Consider the following 24,458-nt stretch of genomic DNA (forward strand, 5'->3'; position numbering starts at 1 on the left):
AATTTCTGAGGCCAACTCTTCAGACAGGGATTGGACTGGACTGTGGGACATAAAGTGATACTCGTGAGGAGTGTGCCTCTTAACTCAAGTAGATACAAGAGACCAAAGGGGCAGCTTCTGTGCAGAGGTGAGATGGGAAGGCAGAGAGGGTTAGGAGCTGGTTGAATGGACATGGGGAATCATAGACGGAAAGGAGGAGTGTGCTGTCGCAGAATGTGGTGAGCAATTAGTGTCATATAACAATGTATGTATAAAATTTTGTATGGGAGACTAACGTGAAATGTAAACTTCATTTAGACTAAACAATAAAAAAAAAACCTTTATTATTGAAATTTTTATAGGAAAAATTAACTTTGTGGTACAGAGCATGAAACTCTCAGCTCTCCCTTCTCCTTCCTTTTTAATAATTGGCTTTTAAAATGCAATTTTTTTAAACTTGAGTTTTCTTAGGAATGCAATGCTATGATATTTATTAAAATGGTGTAATACTTCTTACTTTTTATGTCACTTCTGGGTTACTCTTCCTGAAGAATAGTTCGATCAAGATTGGCTCTTGCTCCAAACCACCAGTGGCTTTCCCCAGGCCACACAGTACAAACACATTAGCCTAGACTGCAGGACTTTTTGCCCTCTGACCAGAACTTACACCTCCACCTGTGCCCACCCACATTTCTTGCTGTGGATTGAATTGTGTTCTCTCAAAACATGTGTTGGATTTCTAAGTCCTATACCTGTGGTTAGGGAACCCTGGTGGCGGGCACAGTGGTTAAGCGCCCGTCTGCTAACTGAAAGTTCAGCAGTTCAAACCCACCAGCTGCTCAGAGTGAGAAAGATGTGGCAGTCTGCTTCCATAAAGGTTAATAAACAAAAAAACAAACCTGTTGCTGACGAGCCCATTCCTACTCATAGCAACCCTACAGGACAGAGTAGAACTGCCCCATAGGATTTCCAAGGGAGGAGCCCTGGTGTTATAGTTGTTAAGACCTTGGCTGCTAACCAAAAGGTTGGCAGTTCGAATCCACCACCTGCTCCTTGGAAACCCTATGGGGCAGTTCTACTCTGCCCTATAGGGTTGCTATGAGTTGGAATTGACTTGCCTGCAATGGGTTTGGTTTTGGGTTTATACCTGTGGATGTAATCCTGTTTGGAAATAGGATGTCTTTTTTATGTTAATGAGGCCATACCAGGTTAGGGTGTGTCCTAAACCTGAATTGCAAGAAGAGCAGAATAGACACAGATGCATGCACGAAATGGGGAAGACAGATGCCATGTGAGGATCACTAAGAACCAAGGAAATCTCTGAGCAACTGACAAGACAGGAATCACACTGCCAAGACCCTGATTTGGAAAAACAAATTTGCGATCTTTAAAGCCAGCTTTGTGGTATTTGTGCTACAGCAGCATTAGGCAAGTAAGACATTTCCCTTTCAGGCTGTTCTGACATCCCCCAAGCATGCCCCTTGCTTTCCCACTACGTGTAGTCCTCACCACAGGGAAGGCCTCCATGCCCCTGTCCTCAAAGCTGCAGTCTACTTGTCAAAGCCCATGCCAAGAGCTGTTCCTAAGGAGTTCTTTGGTCCCCTTGTGGTCATCATCTCCCCCTTCTTGGAACCTCCCTGACAAAGTCCCTGTGTCTTCTCAATGGCATTTATTATTTTCCATCCTTTTTACTTGTACTGGAGTCCCTGGGTGGTGCAAATGGTAAATGTGCTTGGCTGTTAACTGAAAGGCTGGAGGTTCAAGTCCTCCCAGAGGTGCCTCGGAAGAAAGGCCTGGTGATCTACTTCTGAAAAATAAGCAGTTGAAAACCCTATGGAGTATGGTTCTACTCTGATACACATTGGGTTCCCATGAGTCAGAGTCAGTGCAACAGCAGCCGGTACTGGTTACTTGAACTTGCCTTATTTTCCCCAGTTGAGTACAGTCTCCCTCTGTATTCAAGGGGGATTGGTTTCAGGACCCCCGCAGATACCAAAATCCGAGGAAGCTCAAGTTCCTTATATAAAATAGTGTACTATTTGCATATAACCTAGGCACATCCTCCAGTAAACTTCAAATCATCTCTAGATTGCTTATAATACCTAACACTATGTAAATACTATGTAAATAGTTGCAAAATGCTATGTAAGTCTTTGAGGGATTGCTTTGACCACTTAATTGCTTTTTAGGAGCGTTTTTTTCCCACAGAAACAAAGGGTGTACACAACACAAGTAGCAAAGGAACAAGATGCAAGGCGGATCAACGAAATGGCAGGAGGCTACAGCAGGATGTGCCTACACATCATTTCAATTCGCGTGGGTTCAGCATAGTGCTTGGCACACGACAAATTCGTTTTGCTTTTGTGAACTTTCTCTTTTTTTTTTTTTTTTAGAATATTATTGATCTGCGGTTGGTTGAATCTGCAGATGCAGAACCAAAGTACACAGAGGGCTGACTGTATCATTGATAAGAGAACATACTCTGCAGTCAAAGCCTTTCTTGTTTAGCCTTTGACCTCAGTATTCTGTACATACTATGTAAAATGATAAGTATGCTGTCTGCTACCTAGAGCTGTGACAAGATTCCATGAGCTAATTCAAGTAGAGTACTTAGAAGAGTGCCTGGCCCCATGGAAGGGTTCTTGTAAACATTAGCTGTTTAACGACCACCCCCCCACCCCCACCCCAACTGCTACTACAGCACCATCACCACCTGTCCTCCTTCCAGAAAGTGAGTTTCTAGGGGGCAGGGTCTGTCAGATTCATCTTATTTCCTCCACAACATGAGACACAATGCTTATAGCAAGAGCTCAATAAACATTTAATGATTAAATAGCTGGAGTTCTGTGGCCCCTATATAAAAAGTAAGTCTTACAACCCACAGACGGGGAAAAAAATTTGGATATGACGTATCCGATCATGTCTAATCTCAAAAATCTACAAGATACTGCAAAACCTCAACAACAAAAAGACAAATAACCCAAATAAAAAATGGGCAAAGGATATGAACAGGCACTTCACCAAAAAAGACATTCAGGCAGCTAACAGATACATGAGGAAACGCTCATGATCATTAGCCATTAGAGAAATGCAAATCAAAACTACAATGAGATACATCTCACTCCAACAAGGCTAGGATTAATCCAAAAAACACAAAATAATAAATGTTGGAGAGGTTGTAGAGAGACTGGAACACTTATACACTGCTGGTGGGAATGTAAAATGGTACAGCCACTTTGGAAATAGATTTAGTGCTTCCTTAAAAAGCTAGAAATAGAAGTACCATACGATCCAGCTATCCCGCTCCTTGGAATATATCCTAGAGAAATAAGAGCCGTCGCACGAATAAATATATGCACACCAATGTTCATTGCAGCACTGTTCACAATAGCAAAAAGATGGAAACAACCTAGGTGCCCATCAACGGACGAATGGATAAACAAATTACGGTATATTCACACAATGGAATACTTCACAACGATAAAAAACAATGATAAATCCATGAAACATTTCACAACTTGGATGAATCTGGAAGGCATATTCTGAGTGAAATTAATCAGTTGCAAAAGGACAAATATTGTATGAGTCCACTATTGTAAGAACTCAAGAAAAAGTTTAAACACAGAAGAAGACACTCTTTGATGGTTAGGAGGGTGGTGAGGGAGGGAGAGGGGTATTCACTAACTAGATAGTAGACAAGAGTTATCTTAGGTGAAGGGAAGGACAGCACACAATACAGGGGAAGTCAGCACAACTGGGTTAAACCAAAAGCTAAGAAGTTTCCTGAACACAACCAAACACCTCAAGGGACAGAGTAGCAGGGGCTGGAGTCTGGGGACCATGGTTTCAGGGGACATCTAGGTCAATTGGCATAAGAAACCTTATTAAGAAAATGTTCTGCGGCGTCTGGGGTCTTAAAAGCTTGCAAGCGGCCATCTAAGATGCATTGATTTGTCCCAATCCACCTGGAGCAAAGGAGAATGAAGAACACCAAAGACACAAGGAAAGTATTAGCCCAAGAGACAGAAAGGGCCACATAAAATGGAGACTCCGTCAGCCTGAGACCAGAAGAACTAGATGGTGCCCTGCTACCATCAATGACCACTCTGACAAGGAACACAACAGAGAGTCCCTGACGGAGTAGGAGAAAACTGGGGTGCAGAACTCAAATTCACATAAAAAGACCAGACTTAATGGTCTGACCAAGACTAGAGGAACACCAGAAGACATGGCCCCTAGACTCTGTTAACTCAGATCTAAAACCATTCCCAAAGCCAACTCTTCAGACAAAGATTAGACTGGACTATAAAACATAAAATAATACTCATGAAGAATGTGCTTCTTAGTTCAAGTAGATACACAAGGCTAAATGGGCAGCTTCTGTCTGGAGGCAGGATGAGAAAGCAGAAAGGATAGGAGCTGGTTGAATGGACATGGGAAATGCAGGATGTAAAGGGGGAGTGTGCTGTCACATTATAGGGATTGCAACTAGGGTCACAGAGCAATATGTGTATGAATTTTTGTATGAGAAATTGAGCTGTAAAATTTCACCTAAAGCACAATAAAAAAAAAAAAAGTTGGTCTTCAACCAACCAACAAGACAAAAATCTGTGAGTGCTGATGGCTGCATTAACAGTTGCATTTCTTAGAGCAGTCTCCACATGAGCCAGCCCCCCACCATTGTCAAGCCCACCAGAAGGAACACGGCAATGACATCTTGCTGTGATGCTAGCAGTCAGAGTTTGTGGTGTCACAAGGGCCTTGGAATGGGGCCGTGTGGGGCATCTCCAGCATTAGCAGTTGCTCTCTTAGCCTTGGCCAAGGATGATGCCTGTCTTTTCAGAAATGGGGAAGAATTGATATCTGGTGTCAGTTCCAGGGGAGATCTGGGCCTGCTTCTGGTTCTGCCAAGGAAGGCAGCAGCATTTGGCCTATAGGAGGGACTCCCAAAAGAAAGGCGCCAGGCTCCCAAACATGGGAACCCGAAGAAGGGGACACTGCTCTGCTCAGGCACCTAATACACCTAACACAGTTGAGTATCTCCAACTGTACCCACCCATCTCTGTGCCAATAACCATCTCTACTCTACTTCCTTTGATACCAAAGAAAAGCCATGCAGCTGCAGTGGGGGGGAGGTTATTCCCCCACCTTCTTCAGGAAACCAGGAAATGACTGAGTGGGATTCTACCCCAGTGTGGGAATGTGGCCACCCAACAACCAGCCTTAGCTTTGTGAGTCATCCACAGCCAGAAATTAAAATTCCATCCAATACAATTGACATGGGATGCTGCTTGTGCTTGGCTTAATTTTGGGTTCCCAAGTTTGCAGACAATCCCCAAGGAACTGTAGCTGCTCGGGGACTTCACTGGTTGGATTGATGGTGGCTTTAGTGGTGGCCTTGAGTCGTGGCAGGTCAGTGGGGGTAGAGGGAGGAGGTAACACCTAGCAGCTTTGCACGGGAGCCAATTTGACCAGTTTGCTTTTTTCCCTCATTTTTCAATTTTGGCCCAAGATAGATACCAGCTGGTCCTCCCTGCACTGGTTTTGGAAGGGGAGCCTTCTACCATTCTCTGATTTCCTCCTGCTTCAGAACCACCAGATTCTCATCTCTCTTGGTGCTATAAGACCCTTCTGGCTGGACCTGGGGAGAAGGAGGAGAAAGGGGCCGGGGTGGTGAGAGCAGAAAATCAGGGACACAAGTAGGTGGGAACATGGGCGGAAAGGAAGAGGCAGTGAAGTCTAGGGTAAGAGGACTGGCTGCTAGTGGTGAGGGACCAAAGAAGAGAATGATTGCACACTCTCAGTCGTGACCGGGCTCTTGTCTCCTGTGACCTGTCTGGAAAGAAATGAGTCTCCCAGACCCTGTGGGTAGAAATGAACTCAGTTGCCATCTTGCCTCTCAGTTCTGATCTTTCCATTTCTCTCCCCACTGCCATCCTCTCCCCACCTCTCCCTGCCAAGACCAGACTGGCTTACTTTTCATTTTACTGTGTTCTCATAATGTCCTGTGACTCTATCTATAGCTGTACTTACTGCGTGTTATACAATGTTTTCTGCGTGGCCATCTCCTTCATGAATCTCTGAGCTCCTGAGGGTAGGGACTGGGTCTCACTCACCCAGTAGCCCCACGGCCTAGCCCCAGGTCTGTCATGTGATAACACCTAAGAAGTGTTGAGTAAATGGACAAATGTCCATTGTGACATTTGGACATACCCAAGGTCACATAAACAGGTGTGTGACCCCAAGAGTAGGGGATTGTCTTTCTGCATGAGGGTGATGTGTGGACAGTGGAGGATGAAAAATCATTTTAAAAAAGTGAACATTAAGTAGCTGAATTGTAAATATAGTTTTTGATTAGTCAAGTTTCTCCATCTACAGGAAAGATGATGTGGGCAAAGGAGGAATTGAGGCAATAGATAAATACCCGAAACTCAACATACTGCTGTTGAGTTGATTCCAACTCATGGTGACTCCATGTGTGTAAGAGTAGAACTGTGCTCCATAGGGTTTCCAATGGCTGTAATCTTATGGAAGTAGATCGCCAAATCTTTCTTCCATGGTGTTGCTGGGTGGATTTGAACGATCAACCTTTCAGTTAGTAGGTGAGCGCAAACCATTTGAGCCACTCAGGGACCTCCATAGATAAAAAGACAGGAGATAAACCTGTGATTTCTATACCCGCCTGGATAATACGGTTGGAAGCAGGTTTCTGGCTTCATGGCCATGAGCATTTTCTACCTTGAGCTGTGCAGCCACCTCTGGAATCTCAGGAATTCTTGTAGCAATCACTGAAAACTTGGCTCAAACAACCATTTCTCCAGAAAGAAATCCATTGGGTAATTAAATAGCCTGGTTAATTGAGAGCTACCATTTTTAAACAGAATTCAATAGATACAGAAAACCTTACATGTATTTTGATATGGAGGTAATCTTCGGTAGGGTGGCCAAGTAATTTATCAGCCAAACAGGGCCACTTCTGAGAGTGAACAGGGCCACTGTAATTCTGATGCAACAACAGGCATACACTAGGACTCTACAGGGCAAACGAGGCTCAATCTCACCTTTGAGGATGCAGAGGAAGCATTTTGGTATTAATAGTGGAGCCCTGGTGGTGCAGTGGTTAAGAGCTCGCCTGCTAACCAAAAGGTGGGCAGTTTGAACCCACCAGCTGCTCCTTGGAAACCCTATGTGACAGTTCTACTCTGTCCTACAGGGTTTCTATGAATCAGAATCAACTCCACAGTAGCGGGTTTGGTTTTGCTTTTTTTTTTTTTGTTATACTTGTGGATGTAATCGCATTTGAAAATAGGGTTTTATTTGTTATGTTAATAAGGCTATACCAGTGTAGGGTGTGTTTTGAACCAACCACTTTTGAGATATACAAGAGCAGATAAGGCATAGAAGAAAGTAGACACAGAGGCAGACCAGACTACAAGCCAGGAACTCCAAGGATGGCTGACTAGAGAAGCTGAGACAAGGATTTTCCCCCAGAGCCGACAGAGAGAAAACCTTCCCCTATAGCTGATGCCCTGAATTTGGACTTCTAGCCTCCTAAACTGTGACAAAATAAATTTCTGGTCATTAAAACCACCTGCTTGTGGCACTTTTGTTACAGCAGTAATAGATAATGAAGACACTTGCTAATCACTTGTGATGGTTAAGGCTGTGTGTCAACTTGACTAGGCCATGATTCTAGTGGTTTGGCAGTTATGTAATGATGTAATTGGCAGTGACATAATGATGTGATTTGGCAATTATGTAATGATGTAGTTATTCTCCATGATGTGATCTGATGTGATCAGCCAATTAGTTGTAGGGAGAGTTTCCTCGGGGGTATGGCCTGCATCCAATATATATATGGACATTCTAGCAAAGCTTGCTCCCTTGCTCTGGATCCTGCATCTGGCTTGTCATCATCTGACCTCCAATTCTTGGGACTTGAGCCAACAGCCTGCCATATTGCCTACTGATCTTGGGATTCATCGGCCTCTGCAGCCTGTGAGCCAGTAGCTTGCCATCTGACCTGCTGATCTTGGGTTTGTCAGCCCCTGCAGTTACGTGAGTCAGAAGAAGCCTCCAGCTTGATGCCTGATCCACGGACTTTGTATGTGCCAGCCTGTACAGCTACATGAGCCATTTCATTCAGATAACTCTCTCTCTCTCTCTGTATATACATATATGTGTGCTTCACTGGTTTTGCTTCTCCAGAGAAATCAGCTGAAGACATTTGGTACCAAGAGTGGTTCAAGAGAAACAAAATTGTAAGGATGAGTTTTCTAAATTTGTTCTCAAGTCTGACCAGTCTTAAAGGTGCCAGTGACTCTGCTTCCAGTAGTAAAGCAGGCACTGCTAATCCATGGCATAGGGTGGCAATGTTAATACACAAAATATCACAACCAATAGATCAATAATTGGTGAGAAGTCAGGCTCTGAGTGATCACTTTTGATACTTTTCTACAATTTTGTCAGAATGAAAAGTATAGGGAAGCTGGTTGGTTGGTCCTACTTTTGCTAGCCAAAGTGGTGAAAGAAAGAGATGAGCTCAGGGATTCAGAGTTACAGATCAAGTTCAGCATAAAAGACCTCAATGTTGCCATGAATGCCCTGAAAAAAAAAAAAGCCATATTTCTTGTAGTAACAAAGCTGATATTGCCAAAAACCAAATCCAGAGTCTAATCATAAGAGTGGATGAATTACAACGCCAACTGAATTCCCAACTTCAAATGGTGTCTGAAGTTAAAGTGAGGGCATTCATTGGGAAGAAATGGGATCTTGAAACTTGGGATGCAGACATGTGAGCAGATAATCAGGAAGCTGGGAACATTGAGCCCCTAAGTTCCATTGAATCACTCCTGCCAAAGAAACAGAATCACTCTTGATTCTCTTTCTTTCTCATCTGACACACAAAACCTATTGCCGTCTAGTTAATTCCAACTCATAGCAACCCTGTAGGACAGAGTAGAACTGCTCCCATAGGGTTTCCAAGTTGCAGCTGGTGGATTCGAACTGCTGACCTTTTGGTTAGCAGCCGAGCTCTTAAGCATTACACCACCAGGGTTCCATCCCACACCTAATCCTTAGCAAATCCTGTCATCACTACCTTCAAAATAGATCCTGAATGTGACAACGTACTTCTTGGCACTCTCTACCCTGGTTCAAGCCACTATCATCTCATGTCATTACCTCTGGAATATTGCAACTTCTTCCTTTGCTCCCCTAAGTCCATTTTCAACATGGCACCAAGAGTGATCTTGTTAAAGCGAGTCCTATCATGTCACTCCTCTGCTCAAAATCTCTCCAATGGTCCCTGTCTCACTTGTGATAAAAGCCAAAGTCTGAGACCCACCAGGCCCTGGATGATCTGGTGTCTGGCCTCTCTAAATGAATGATTTCTTTTATAAGGCTCAGCACAAAGCTGTTTCCTAGGAGGCGGAGGTTACAGATGTCCCAATTGTCCAACTTTTCCAAACGGTTGTCCCACTCTATCATCTCTAACACCAACTACTCCCCCTCCCCTCAGTACTCTCCCTCCTGTCTTTGGGTTTGGTGATTCACTGCAATGTCTCCCAGAACTCACCAACTGTACTCACAGTTAGGTGGTTTATTAGAGAAGTAACAGGGTACAACTCAGGATTAGGATCAACTTGGAAGTAATAGGAACAACAACTCAGGATGCAGTTCCTCCGTCAGGACAGCTTCTCTCTGCCACCAGGCCCTGCCGTGGGCCCTCTGCCACTGGCTCTTGCTGGGGGCCTTCTCAGGCAAGTGTTACACTTCTTAACTCCATGGATCACCAAGCCCCACCACAGCCGTCTCACACTGGTCTCCTTGTTCCTGCTGTCTCGCACCACTGTCTCATGCTGTCTTCTGTGTTACAGCCCCTCCCCATGTCTCCCTTTAAATCTAATGGGATGGCAAAACTGACCAATCCCCTAGTTAGGGTTCCATACACCTTATTTGCATGGTCCCACCCCCACAAGGGTGCCATGCATCTTATTTACATCATTAGCAAGCTATCCAATTCCCTTGGTGGGCTACAAGCACCTCATCTGCATAGTCCCACTCAGTCATTTGGTGAGAGTTACAAAACCATGGCAAGAAAGGTCACACAAAACCAATGCATCACACCCCAGGCCACCCCCTGCCTTTTCTAGCCATGGTTCTTTCATACTTGGAGGATAGCTTCCCCCTCCCAATCATTTTACCAGTCCAAAACAGTCATTAACAATTAATCCTTCAGTAGGACAAAGAGTCCTAAGGGTGAGGTTACTTGGTTCCAGCCAATCAGGTCTGCTGCAGGTGTCCATCTGATCTGATCAGGTTCTCCAAAAGTTGTCTCAGCTTCACTCTCTCTGGCCTCTGATAAAACTTAACTGAGAGATTATTCCCCTGCTCTGAGTCTCTCTCGAGGTATCAGCAACAATGTTAATTCCCCCGCTGCATAACCCATTTATTCATTCCTTTACCTTCAGCTATTATTTCTCCTTCTTTCCAGTTGTCATTTATTTTTGCCCAAACCTTTCCACCTTGGGAAGGGACATCAGGTTCAGTTGCTGTGCCAGTCCAGATGGCTTGTAGCAAGATGATCTACTCCCACTGTCCCCCACTGTTCTCTCCAGGCCAGCCACCCTGGCCTCATTGCTGATTTTTAACATGCTAGGCACACTTCTACCTCAGGATCTTTGCACTTGCTCCCAACACTCTTCCTTCAGCTGTCCTTAAGGCTCACACCCTCACCTTCTTAGTCTTCACTCAGGGGTTTCCTTCTCTACACTTCAATTCATCTACACGTCAATCCACCTTTCCTCCTTTATTTTTATTTTATTTTTTTCCATTTATCACTACCTACTATACTATATACTTTATTCATTTAGCAGAACAGAACAGCTTCCTCCTTCCTACCAGCCCTCCAACACGCCCCCTCCTGGAAGTAGGAATCCTTGCTGTCCTGAGGAAAATTCTCAAGATGATTCATTCAGCAAACTCTTCTCTGAGCACCTAAACTCACTGAAAAACCCATTGCCATCGAGTCAATTCCAACTCATAGGGATTCTCACATTGCTTTCCAAAGATGTGCTGGCCAGATGGGAAAAGTTCAGTTACTTTTTAAATTTCTTCAGAGCAGGGCTGTCTAAGCATAATCAAACAAAGGAAAAAACCCGTGGCTCTTGAGTTGATTCCAACTCATAGTGACCGTATAGTACAGAGTAGAACTGCCCCATAGGGTTTCCAAGGAGCAACTGGTGGATTCGAACTGATGGCCTTTTGGTTAGCGTTGAATGCTTAACCTCTGTGCAGCCGTGGCTCCCCTGAGCACCTACAATGTGTCAAGTTCTGTGTCAGAAAGAATCGAGTGAGAACCTAAAACAAAGAAGCTCAGCCTTTGCAAGGTCCTGTGAAGTCTGCCTTCAAAATTCCTGCTTACAATCTCATCCCTTGACTGTTTTTATCTTAAACCTGCCTGAGAAAGGGCCGCCATCTAAAAATCAGTCCTACTCAACTCAGTTCCTGCAGAGAGCAGCCTCCTTCCCCCTTGCAAGCATCCATTATACCCTGAACATGACAACACAGAGTTGTGAGGGGAAGAGAGTGTTCCTTTAGACTCTGACAGCAGAAAAGCTGTGCACTGTGGCAGCTCTAGGGAGCCCTGGTGGTAGGTACAGTGGTTAAGCTCTCGGCTGCTAACTGAAGGGTCAGCGATTTGAACCCACCAGCCGCTCCATGGGAGAAAGATGTGGTAGTCTGCTTCTGTAAAGATTACAACCTTGAAAACTCTATGGGACAGCTCTCCTTTGTCCTATAGGGTCACTATGAGTCAGAATCGACCCAACAGCAACAGGTAACAGGTGGCAGCACTTTGTACCCTGGGGATGTGAACATTCCACCTCCGTCTAGCTGCCCCCTCCTCAGAGGGTCAAGAAAGCAAAAGGCAAGAGCCATGTTGTGGGGCCTTGTTGAGGGGCCTTGTTGGGTCAGGAACTGTCCTTAACCAGAAAGAGTTGGGCCTCAGGGTCACCACCACCTCTTGAGAACAGATTTAACATCCTTCTGGTTCCCTCATTGAGTTAAACAAATCTTTAAACCAGTTGCTGTGGAGTCGATTCCAACTTATGGAGACCCCATGTGTGTCAGAGTAGAACTGCTCCATAGGGAATTTTCAGTGGCTGATTTGACACATGTACTTTCTTTGACACATGTGTATTCTACATTTGTGTGAGAGTCATGTGTTTTTAACGTTTTGAAAATTATATTTTGACAAATCCAATAGCATTAGACATCAGATAGGGTCTAGTTTGGGTTTGAACTCATTCGCTTGTGAAGGTTCATGAATTTTTTTGGTGGTAGGGAAGTTGGCAGTGGTGATGCAGCTGAAATATTTGGTCTGGGGACTGAAGGGGTGTTCATTTGATTGTAGCAGCTATTCGTTATAGTTTGGGGTTCACTCTTCAGGCCTTTCCTAGCTCCTTTTATTTACCATCCTTTTTTTATTCCTTCCTGCCCTGCAAACATCTTGATTCATCCTCTTTCACAAAGAAAAATTATTGTAAGGTCCTGCCCTCTTTTCACTGAGGAGAAAGGAAAAGTAATATTGTTTCCTGCTTGGAGATTTATCAGGAAAGACTAGAAGTTAAAAAAAAATAAATCTGAGATTAATCAAAACCTCAAAGAGAAGAACCTGATTGCAGAGCTAAGGCCTGGAGAGAGCCCTGTCGCCCCTTGGGGAGAAGGGACATGGGACAGAGGGTGCTCAAAGGCCAGGGAGCCCCACTTGGTGACCCTCACGCTGAAGCTGAACGGGTGTCTGGGCTGCCCCTTTCTGTCCCAGGGCCTTTTCTCTGCAAAAATGTTAATTTTTCTTAAAGCTATTTCCATCCTGCCTGCTCTGATTCGTGGTTTATGATGGTTTTCTTGGTCTTTTCTCACCTCCTCTCCTCCAGCAGTGATGTCAGCGATGGAAGTGAGGGAGTTGAGAACAAGCTTATTTTAAATAAACTGAGGATAATCTTCCTGGCTTGTCAAAGAACGGCAATTAGCAGCTAAGTGTTGCATCCTTCCCCTGTCTTTTTCCTTAACTCAGTAAGGAATAAGTGGGATTGATTTGGGATTTTCTTTTCTCATTTTAAATTGCAAGTGGCTGAAGCCTAAAATGTCACAAATACAAAAATAACATCCCTTTACACATTGCAGCTTAAAAGCATTTCATGGCGAGAACTATATGTTCTGTTTCTCTGCATTTGTTTGGCTTACACCATTCTTTCCCATCCATCTCCCGGTGATAAAATCACCAATTTCTTTCCTCTCCCTCTGCTTTTGCTTGCTTGCTGATCTTCTGCAGGACTTTTCCCCTCTCAACTTTCCCATCTCCTCCAGGTTCTAAATACTTCAATCTCCCCAGCAGCCCCTTCTCCAGCATGGCCTTTGGCCCTGAAACGCTTACCATCTTGAGCACAGTTCTACTCAGACACACATGGGGTCGCCATGAGTCAGAACCAACTCAGTGGCAACTGGTTATCATGTGCCCTGAAATGTACCAGGAATTAAGGAATAAACAAGACAAATGTATTCCCTGCAAAGCCACTAAATCCAACACGTATTTATCAGTCTTCACATTACAGGGGTTTTCAACATTTGACACAACTGACCACACCCTTCTTGGATCACTCATTTCCTGGCTTCTGCTTACAAAACTCTCCTGGTTTTCTACCTACTTCTCAGGTCTCTCCTGTGTCCCTTTGTAGTCTTATCCTCCTCTGCATAATCCAGGACTCCATCCTAGCATCCCAAGCCCTCTTTTCCTCTCACTCTAAAACAGGGCTATTAACCTTGGGCTCCCAAATCCCTTTGGGAGTCAATGAACTAGAGCTTGAAAAAAAAACTGCATCTTTATTTTCACTCACCTTTTACTGAAATTTAGCCTTTCCTTCAGTTATGAATGCAGACAATAAACCACAGTAGTATGAGCAGGACCTGTGACTTTGTCCCCAAGAAAAATCCCAGATATCTTCATCCCACACAACAGTTTTTCCCTCCACCAAACCCCACACCACCTTCTTTCCTCAAGCCACTCTTGTAGCCCTACTCAGGGAGAAAGAAGAAAACTGAAGAAGCGAGAGGACTGTAGGTAAGGAGGTGCCTCCAGGACCTTCTCTCCTACTAAGTTGTCCAAGTCTGCAGGCATCCTGAAGCTCCAGCCCAGTCCTTAATGAGCTGGCAAGAACAGATTTCTCAGCCCAGCATACTACTCCTGCCAGAGTCAAAAAATGCTAAATGGCAGCTCTCTACTCCTAAGGAAGGAGGGTCACACTGGGACTGCCATGTTAGATGACACAGCAGCAGGCTGAGCTCATGTGAACCTAGGTGTACCTTCTTACCACCTGTGCTCATGGTAATTGGCCAGGTCTCTCCAAGCAAGCCCTGTCCCCTATGCTAATGCCTTCAAAGCCTGGCACTGCCAACGGCTTTATGCACTCATACCCAGTGCTGCTTGCATATGCTCTCAGGGCTGTGCTTGGCCATTAATTCAAAGTTGCTCATGTCCACACAGGCCCTGGGAGGTAGGCTGGAAGCTGCACCTGCACACCAGGAGCCACCTACCAATTCTATTGATAGTCTCGTCAGAACTGTGGGAGGGAGGGATAGGCTAGGTAGAAGGGTGGCAGAAAGATGTTCTTTTTTTCCATTAGAATCCTTACACAAAATGAGAACTGCTCATTCATTCATTCAGAAAAATTTGCCGAGCACCCACTCCATGCCAAATTCTATACTAGGTGCTAGGCTTACACCAAACCAAACGAAACCAAACCCGCTGCTGTCGAGTTGATTCCAACTCACAGTGACCCTATAGGACAGAGTAGAACTGCCCCATAGGGTTTCCACGGAGCAGCTGGTGGATTCCAACTGCCAACATTTTGGTTAGCAGCCAAACTCTTAATCACTGCGCCACCAGGGCTTTGTGGTGCTAGGCTCACGGCAGTGAGCAAAACATTCATGGTCCCTGGTCTCTCTTGTGGAGTTCACATGCTGGTGATGGAGCCAGAACTGAATTAAGCAATCACAGAAACAAAAGCATAATTGTGTTCTGCAGTAATGGCTATGCAGAAGTTCAGAGTATGATGAGAGTGTAAGTCCTACGCTTTAGGAAAAGAGACTGAGTCTGGGGCTGGTGTGCACAGAGGGCTTCCTACCTGTGGATTGAACAGTGGAATGCACCTCATGCAGAAGCAGGAAGTAGCAACAAATTAGGAGCACTTTACAGATCGCTGGGTGGCACAAACCGTGTGCACTTACTACTAACCTAAAGGTTGGTGGTTCATACCCACCCCATGGCATTATAGAAGAAAGATCTGGGGATTTGCTTCTGTAAAGATTACAGCCACGAAAACCCTATGGAGCAGTTCTACTCTGTAACTCATGGGGTTGCCATGACTAGGAATCAACTTGACAAAAACAAGTCCTTTTGCTTTGTTTTGTTTTGTTTTTGCTTTTGTTTTACAGAGCACAGCATGGGCAAAGGCCCTGTGCTGAGAGGGAACAGAGCCCAAGGAGGAGTGTGGTGGCTCAAGATGAGGCTGGAAAAGTCCCTGGAGAGCAGTAGCTCATGTTACACGTAGACAACAGCAAATATAAAGATGAGTGAAGGATGCAGCTCACTGCTGTCGTTACCACAACACCTCTACATTCTAGAATGGGCCTTTGACACTGTCACCCAAAGGTTGAGGACTGTGATGATTTCAGGCAGGGATGCAGAGTCAGCAGAGGCCATGCTACAAGTCCCAGAACTTTTCATATTCCTGCATGCTCCCCTAGACATGCACACATGTGTGCACAGGTGTAGGCTTGGCAGTCTTCCTCCTTCACAGGCCTGACTCAGCTGAGCAGGAAGCTTCGAGCCCTGAGGCTGGTTGTGGGCCAAGCCCCTGGGGAGGGTGCTGGCAGTAAGGGAAGCCAGCCAGGTTCTGAGAAGTTGACCCTTCTGTAGGCCCTGCTAATGTGCCCTCCAAGAGTAAGGAACAGGGCATGTGACTGCAGGGGTGGCTCCCCAGAACATGCCTAAGGACAACTCCAGGGAAGCTGGGACCCAGGGATGCAGGACTCCTGCCAGGTTAATCCAGGAGAGGATCCAGGTGAGTTGGAAAGGTCTAGTCTCCTGGATGAGTTGAGTGCAGCCATAGGGAGTGGTTTCTCCTGGAGAGTGGTTTCTCCTGGAGAGTGGTTTTTGCAAGTAGCAATGGTACAAATAATAGTCGTTTACAAAAATAAAAAAAAAGAAGCCATGATTATCCGTGGTTCTCTTCATCCATAAATATGGTCTCAGTGATAACGGCTTCTTTTAGAAGGGATGTGTAGAAAGGAGATTTAATTTATTTATTCACTCACTTGTTCACACCACTACTATTCATTGGGTATTTACAATATTGGGGTCACTAGCATTATATTAGCATTGTGGACTCAAAATTTAGTCATAGGGAAATAAAAATGTGCAAATTACTGATACATCAATAGCATGAATGAGTTTCATAGACATCATGAATGAAAGAAGCCAGACATGAAAGAGAACATACCATATAATTCCAGTTATAAGAAATTCAGAAACAGCAGAACTAGTCCATGGTGATGGAAGTCAAAACAGCCAGTGGGGGAGCTTAATGACTGGGAAAGGCACAAGCGAGACTCCCAGGAGCTGGAGATTGTCTGTCAGTTGGTGTAGGTGGTGATTACACAGGGCATTCCTATATAAAACTTCATCAGGCTGTACACTTTTGATTAGTGCACTTTACACACTATATGTATGTTATCCCTCAATATAAAAAAGGAAAAATAAGTCAGACTCACATGCAGACTTCAAATCTCATTGCTTCCAGCCCATCATAAAGAGAGACATCTGTTCACTCCTTGCTGTCCTCAGGCTGGAACCTGTACTCCACACCCCAAGGTCCTTTGCTCTTCAACTCCACTCCCCTTCATCCCAATCCCTATGCTCCAACCACACTGAATACTTCACCATGCCCTGAACATATCAGGTCCTTCCTCCTTGTCTACTCATGCGCTGTTCCTTGTCTGCCTTGTCTACCTAGCAAAATGTCTTCATTCATTCACCAAACAAATATACATTGGGCATTGAATGGATGTCTGTCAGGCACTGTTCTAGGCTTACTTCCAATCTTGCTTCAAGATTTAACACAATCATCAACATCTTAGATGACCATCTCCCAGGCCCTGGAGCTCCAACACTTTGTAGAATCCTCCCTCACTCCCGTTCCCGTGATGTTACAGATCTGTTTCCATTGATACCCTCTCACCTCCAGACTGGGGACTACTGTAGCAGAGCACTGGGCCTCTCCCTCCCTGGATCTCCAGCACCTGGCACTGAAGGACTGCTCGCTCTTGGAGTAAGGAATGAATGGCGGGCATATGGAGACTCTAGCTTGTCAAGGAGAAAAGACAGACACAGACACCTATAACACAGGCTGAAGGTAACAGATTCCACAAGAGGTGCCAAGAAAGGACTCCCAGACATCAGAGGATGGAGAGACCACGGAGACCAAAATGGGACATCCCCACATTACAGACGTTGTGTGAGCTCAGGATTCAGATAGGTCTCAGCTCCGATAGAGGCACCCCTTTAATGCCCGGAAGTATACAGCTTCACAGTCAGAGCAGAGCGTACCACTGATGCACCAAAAAAGAAAGCTATAGGCCAATCTCACTTACAAATATCACCACAAAAAAATCCTCAATTAAATATCAGCAAACAGAATCCAGGAACAAATTTAAAAAGTAATATACCATGATAAAACAAAACAAAACAAAAAACCCGTTGCCATCCAGTCAACTACTACTCATAGTGACCCTATAGGACAGTAGAACTACCTCCTAGGGCTTCCAAGAAGCAGCTAGTGGATTCGACCTGTTGACCTTTTGGTTAGCAGCCAAATGTAAAGATGGTTCAAAATATCAGGAATTCTATTAATTTAATACAAAAAAATGATGTTACAATCTCCAGAGATGTTTAACAGGTATTTAGTCACTTACATCCATTCTGGAAGATTACTCATTCTTAATAAGAATAGGAATGATTTTAAGATTATTGTACAGACCTTTAGAAACACTTAGTTGTTCCCAGTATGCATGCTTTCTGTCATGCATTGAATTGTGTCCCCCCAAAATATGTGTCAACTTAGTTAGGCCATGATTCCCAGTATTGTGTGGTTGTCCTCCATTCTGTGATTGATATAATTTTCCCCTATGTTGTAAATCCTAATCTCTGCCTGTGGTTAGTAAGGCAAGATTGGATTATGTTGAAGAGGATTAGGGTAGGATGTAACACCCTTGCTCAGGTCACATCCCTGATCCAATGTAAAGGGAGTTTCCCTGGGGTATGGCCTGCACCACCTTTTATCTTACAAGAGATAAAAGGAAAGGGAAGCGAGCAGAGAGTTGGGGGACCTCATATCCCCAAGAAAGAAGTGCCAGGAGCAGAGCACGTCCTCTGGACCTGGGGTTCCTGTGCGGAGAAGCTCCTAGTCAAGGGAAAGATTGATGACAAGGACCTTCCTCCAGAGCCCACAGAGGGAGAAAGCCTTCCCCTGGAGCTAGTGCCCTTAATTTGGACTTGTAGCCTACTAGACTGTGAGACAATAAATATCTCTTTGTTAAAGCCATCCACTTGTGGTATTTCTGTTACAGCAGCACTAGGTGACTAAGGCACTCAACTTCTATAGTAATTGAATACCTGAATACTAGCTGGGTATTTGGCTGCCTAGAATAAAAACTACCTTCTTCCAGTTAGGTGTGACCATGTAACTAAGTTCTAGACAATAAAATATGAGTGGAAATTGTATGTGCAACTTCCTGGGCATACACTTAAAGGGAGAGAGAATGCCCATTTTATTCCCTTCCCTCCTTCCTGTTGGCGGGAAGTGATCATGGTTCTTGGTACTGGAGCAGCCATTTTGTACCAGAGTGAAAACTGAACATTGAAGATGGCAGAACGACAACAATTAATCCAATTTAAACAGAATTTGGTACCCATAAGTCAGGAGCTCCAAGTAACAAAGCCTAAAATGTAACATGGTCTACGTGGAATTGATAGGACAGCAGATGGCAAGAATACAGGCTTTGTATTTCACTACATCTAAGCTGTACAGTTTTTTACATTTTAACATCTCTGGACGGAATTTAAAGCCCAGAAAGAGACCCATGAACCCATGTGAGTGTGTATAAATAGATAAAAATTTAACATGATAAACGTGATATTTTGAATCAGTTAAGAAAAATATTTTTTTCAACAAAACAATGTTGGAGAAAAATGAAATGACCGGAAAGCAGGGCCACTACATTGGCAATATATTTTCCTAATTTGTCATTCGTCTTTTGACTTTGTATATGCTGGGTGTTTTGCAATGCAGATTTTTAATTTTTTTTATCTTGTTATTGTAGTCAAATGCATCAATCTCTTTTACTAAGACTTCTGGGTCTGTATAATTCTTGGGAAAACCTTGACAATTTCTGTGTGTGTCAGGGGGCTGTTTTAGGTGAAAGTTTATAGCACAAATTAGTTTCTCATTTAAACATTTATATACAAATTATTTTGTGACATTTGTTGCAATCCTTGCAATGTGTCAGCACTCTCCCCCTTTCCGTTTCCACCCTGGGTTTTCCATGTCCATTCCTCCAGTTTTCCTGTCCTTTACTGCCTTCTTGTCTTTGCTTTTGGGCAGGTGTTGCCCATTTGGTCTCATATACTTGATTGTACGAGGAAGCACGTTCCTCACGTGTGTTATTGTTTGTTTTATAGGCCTGTCTAATCTTTGGCTGAAAGGTGGACTTTGGGAGTGGCTTCAGTTCTAAGCCTTGCTCATTTAGAGATTAAAATAATTCTCTCATTTTCTACTAATACTTTATGACTTCATTTTCTAAATTCTTCAATCTTTGATCCATCTGACACTTATTTTGATGGAAGATGTGAGGTAAAGCCAAGTTTCATTTCTTCTAGTGTGATTTCGCAAAGAACCAAAGTGTGTTCAGAGAAGAAGAGTGATTCTGATCTGGTTCTGGGACAAGAATCTGCTCCCAACAGCAGGAATTTAAACAGTCAACACCAATCAAACCCACTCTCTTCAGTACCATCCCTCAGAATCTTCACAATAAAATGTGCAGCCCTCAGTGGCTGTGTGTTGCCTCCAAGATAAAGGTCAAAGGCAGGCTTGACATTTAAGACCCTGCCCTGCTTCTTATCCCATCTCACTGTGGCTTGCTCCCTGCCCAGGGCACCCTCGTTGTCTGGAACGAAATGCTCTGTGGTGGCTAGAATTGACCCTTCAGCACTTTCATTGCCTGACAAACTCATTTTTTTTTCAAAACTGAACCTAACCATTATCTCTAGGAAACATTGCTTTACACAGGACACACACGCACACACACACACACACACACACACACAAACACACACATTCATTCTACACATCCCTATCTCTCTGGGCTATAAGTACAAGCTCCCAGGTCCCTCCACACACACCACTACCACAGTAGAAACCCCATTCCATCATATTGTTCACGCTTGTGTATCTTCCCTGCTGGATTCCACATAAATATGTCTCCTGTTTCTGATATCCCTCCAGCACTTAGTGTAGAGGGATGCTGAATAAATGATTCCTAAATAATTGCAGCATCTTCCAAACCTGCCTCATTAATAAATATGTTTCTAACACAAGAATGGCAAAACCATCAAGAAAAAGAATACAATGTGCATAGCAGTACTATATGTAAAAAAAAAAAAAAAAAGGAAACAATAAATGCTTAATTTCTAACAGTTGAGAGAGAGAGAGAGAGATTTATCTCAAGGAGATGGCTCACGCAATTGTAGAGGCTGGCAAGCCCCAAGTTCGTGGGTCAGGTGTCAGGCTGGAGGCTTCTCCTGATTCACATAGCTGAAGGGGCTGACAAATCATAGATTCACAGGTCAGATGGCAGGCTGCAGGCTCATAGGCTGTGGAGGCCAACAAATCCTAAGACTGGCAGGCAATATGGCATGCCACAGTCTCTCAAGTCTCAAAAACTGGAGGGCAGATGATGAGCTAGATGCAGGATCCAGAGTGAGCAAAAGCCAGTGAGCTTTGCCAGAACGTCCATATACACTGGCTGCAGGCCATACCCTCAATGATACTTCCCTTACAACTGATTGGCTGATCACATCAGATCACATTATAGAGGTGATTACATTATACCACAAAGTGGACGATAACTACACCATTACATAACTGCCAAATTACATCATTACATAACTCCAAAACCACTGAGACTCATAGCCCAGCCAAGTTGACACACAATCTTAAACATCATAGTCCACTGCTTGTCAACTTGGCAGCTGTACACATCTCCTTAAACCATACACAATCTCTAAATAAATGCAATTACAAAGTCATACTGGCACCTAACATAATACAACTAACATACATACTACCGAAAACACACTAGCACAGTTTACATCTTATATTTTATAAGTGAAGAAAACAAAAATATTTAATGCACACATACAAGAAAGGAATACTCATAACAATTACAGTCCTCATTTCTGAAACTGGTCGTGTGGTCGTAACTGGTATTTACAACTACCTTCTTCCACCACCCATTCCATATTCCCTTTACCCTCAGCAAGCACCTTAGCTGGTCATGGTTCTTTGCCTGGTGGAGTGATCCAAACCTTCATTTCTGAAGGGTCTGGGCCATTAGCAGTCATGTCAGAATTGAGTTGCTCTACTTTTCCATGACTTTAATCACAGGGCATGGTAAGACTAAGAGATATCCTAAGGGATCTCCTGTATTCCAGACATACTCTTCTTTACCTCCATTATGTAACATCAATCTGATTTCACTTTGCTAACCAGGATCAATCACACCAGCCAATATGGTAGCTCCTTTCTTTGCCTATTGATCCAGAGGCATAAGGACCCCAGAGTGGTTAGGTGGCATTCTAAACTTCAAGTTCAATGGAATCAGTGTTTTGTCGCCTACTGGGAGCATTCCTCACTTTGAAACTAAGACCCTTAGACCTGCAGAGCATAGAGTGGAGGGGACAGGAAGCAAAAATTTTGTGAGTGGGTCACTAGGGGTAATAGTGAATGGTGTCACTTCCATTTCCACCCCTTGATTCTTGGACCCATGAATCCTGGCTATGGGAGAAACAATGCCATATATTGGACACTAGTTTAGAGCATATATAGTCTCCTGGAGAACATTGCCCCAACCTTGCAAAGTATCACCACCTAGCTCGTGCCGTAATCGTGTCTTTAGAAGTCCATTTCATCATTCTGTCAAGCCAGCTACTTCAGGGTGATGAGGAACATGGTAAGACCAGTGAATTCCACGAGCATGGGACCATTGTCACACTTCCTTTGCTGTGAAGTGAGTCCCTTGATCCGAGGCAAAGTTGTGTGGGACACCATGATGGTAGATGAAGCTTTCTGTAAGCCCACGGATGGTAGTTTTGACAGAAGCATTGCATGCAGGGAAGGAAAATCCATATCCAGAGTAAGTGTCTATTCCAGTAAGGACAAAACACTGCCCTTTCCATGATGGAAGTGGTCCAACATAATCATCTTGCCACCAGGTTGCTGGCTGATCATCTCTAGGGATGGTGCCATATCAGGGACTCAGTGTTGGTCTCTGCTGCTGGCAGATTGGGCACTCAGCTGTGGTTGCAGCCAGTTGGGCTTGGTGAGTGGAAGTCCATGTTGCTGGGCCCATGTATAACCTCCATCCCTGCCACCATGGCCACTTTGTTCACCAGCCCATTGGGCAATGACTTGAGTGGCAGGGGCATTCTATCAACTTGATTGTTAAAATCCTCCTCTGCCAAGGTCACCCTTTGGTGAGCATTCACACGAGATACAAATATTTTTACTTCTTTGGCCCATTCAGAGAGGTCTATCACATACCACTTCCCCATACCTCCATGGCTCCAATTTTCTAATCATGTTCCTTCCAAGTCCCTGGCTATCCAGACAAACCATTGGCCACAGCGCATGAATCAGTGTACAATTGCATATCTGGCCATTTGTCTTTCCAAGCAAAGTGAACAACCAGGTGCACTGCTCAAAGTTCTGCCATTGGGAAGATATCCCTTCACCACTGTCCTTCAGGGAAGTCCCAGAAAGGGGCTGTAGTGCTGTCTCTGTCCACTTTCAAGTGGTGCCTGCATATTATGCAGAATCATCTATAAAGGCATGAGTTTACCCTTCCTTAGTCAACTGATCATGAGGTACTCCCCATGAAGCCATAAGTGCAGACTAAGAGAGGGCAGGTAATGCAACAGGAGTGGAGATCAGGGGCATTTGGGCCATTTCCTCATGCAACTTACTTGAGCCTTCAGGTCCTGCTCAGGCCCTGTATCATATATACCACTTCCATTTAATGATGGAGTGCTGCTGTATACATGCAAATTTATGGCTCTGTGGGTCAGACAACATCCAGTTCATGATGGGCAGCTCAGGCCACATGGTGATTTGGTGGCCCATGGTTAAGTATTCAGTCTCTACTAAGGCCCAGTAATTAGCTAAAAATTGTTTCTCAAAAGGAGAGTTATCTGTGGAGGAAGGCAAGACTTCTAAGGATCTGCACTGTGACTGACAAATAGGAGTTTGCCAATGATCCCAAATAGCATATCTATTTGCAACTGACACTTCAAACACCATTGGATCAGCCGGATCATATGGCCCAAGTGGCAGAGCAGCTTGCACATCAGCCCGAACTTGTTGCAAGGCCTTCTTTTCTTCTGGGCCTCACTCAAAACTAACAGCTTTTCAAGTCATTTGATAAATAGGCTGGAGTAGCACACCTAAATGAGGGATATGTTGCCTCCAAAATATGAAGAGGCCTACCAGGTGTTGTGCCTCCTTTTTAGTTGTAGGAGGGGCCAGATACATCAACTTATCCTTGACTTTACAAGGAATATCTTGACATGCCCCACACCACTGGAGCCCTAGAAAGTTCACTGAGGTGGAGGCACCTGAATTTTTGTCAGAATAATCCCCACACTCTAGCATGCAAATGTCTTACCAATAACTCTAGAGTCATTAATACTTCTTTCTTACTAGGTCCAATCAGCATAATGTCATCAATGTAATGGACCAGTGTGATGTCTTGTGGAAGGGAAAGGTGATCAAGGTCCCTGTGGACTAAATTATGACACAGGGCTGGAGAGTTGATATACCCCTGAGATAAAATGGTGAAGGTGTATTGCTGGCCTTGCTAGCTGAAGGCAGGCTGCTTCTGGTGGTCCTTTGAAACAAGGATGGAGAAAAAGGCATTGGTCAGATTAATGGCTGTATACTCCAGGAGATGTATTAATTTGCAGGCCACATCCCCAAGGAAACTCCTCTTCCAACTGATTGGCTGCTTACATCAGATCACAAAATGGAAGATAATTACATAATGTCTGCCAAACCCCTGAGAATCATGGCCTACCCAAGTTGACACAT

At 44.3% G+C, this 24,458-nt stretch overlaps 1 protein-coding gene across 4 annotated transcripts in view; it reads right to left on the reverse strand.

Annotated features, from left to right (window-relative positions):
* Positions 1–24,458, reverse strand: part of CUNH9orf153 (chromosome unknown C9orf153 homolog) — a 98,849-nt gene that overhangs the window by 43,758 nt on the left and 30,633 nt on the right. The gene's annotated exons all lie outside the window — the stretch shown is intronic.

The sequence above is a fragment of the Trichechus manatus genome, unplaced genomic scaffold (genome assembly GCF_000243295.1).
Source record: "Trichechus manatus latirostris isolate Lorelei unplaced genomic scaffold, TriManLat1.0 scaffold00082, whole genome shotgun sequence".
In the NCBI taxonomy this organism is placed as follows: domain Eukaryota; kingdom Metazoa; phylum Chordata; class Mammalia; order Sirenia; family Trichechidae; genus Trichechus; species Trichechus manatus.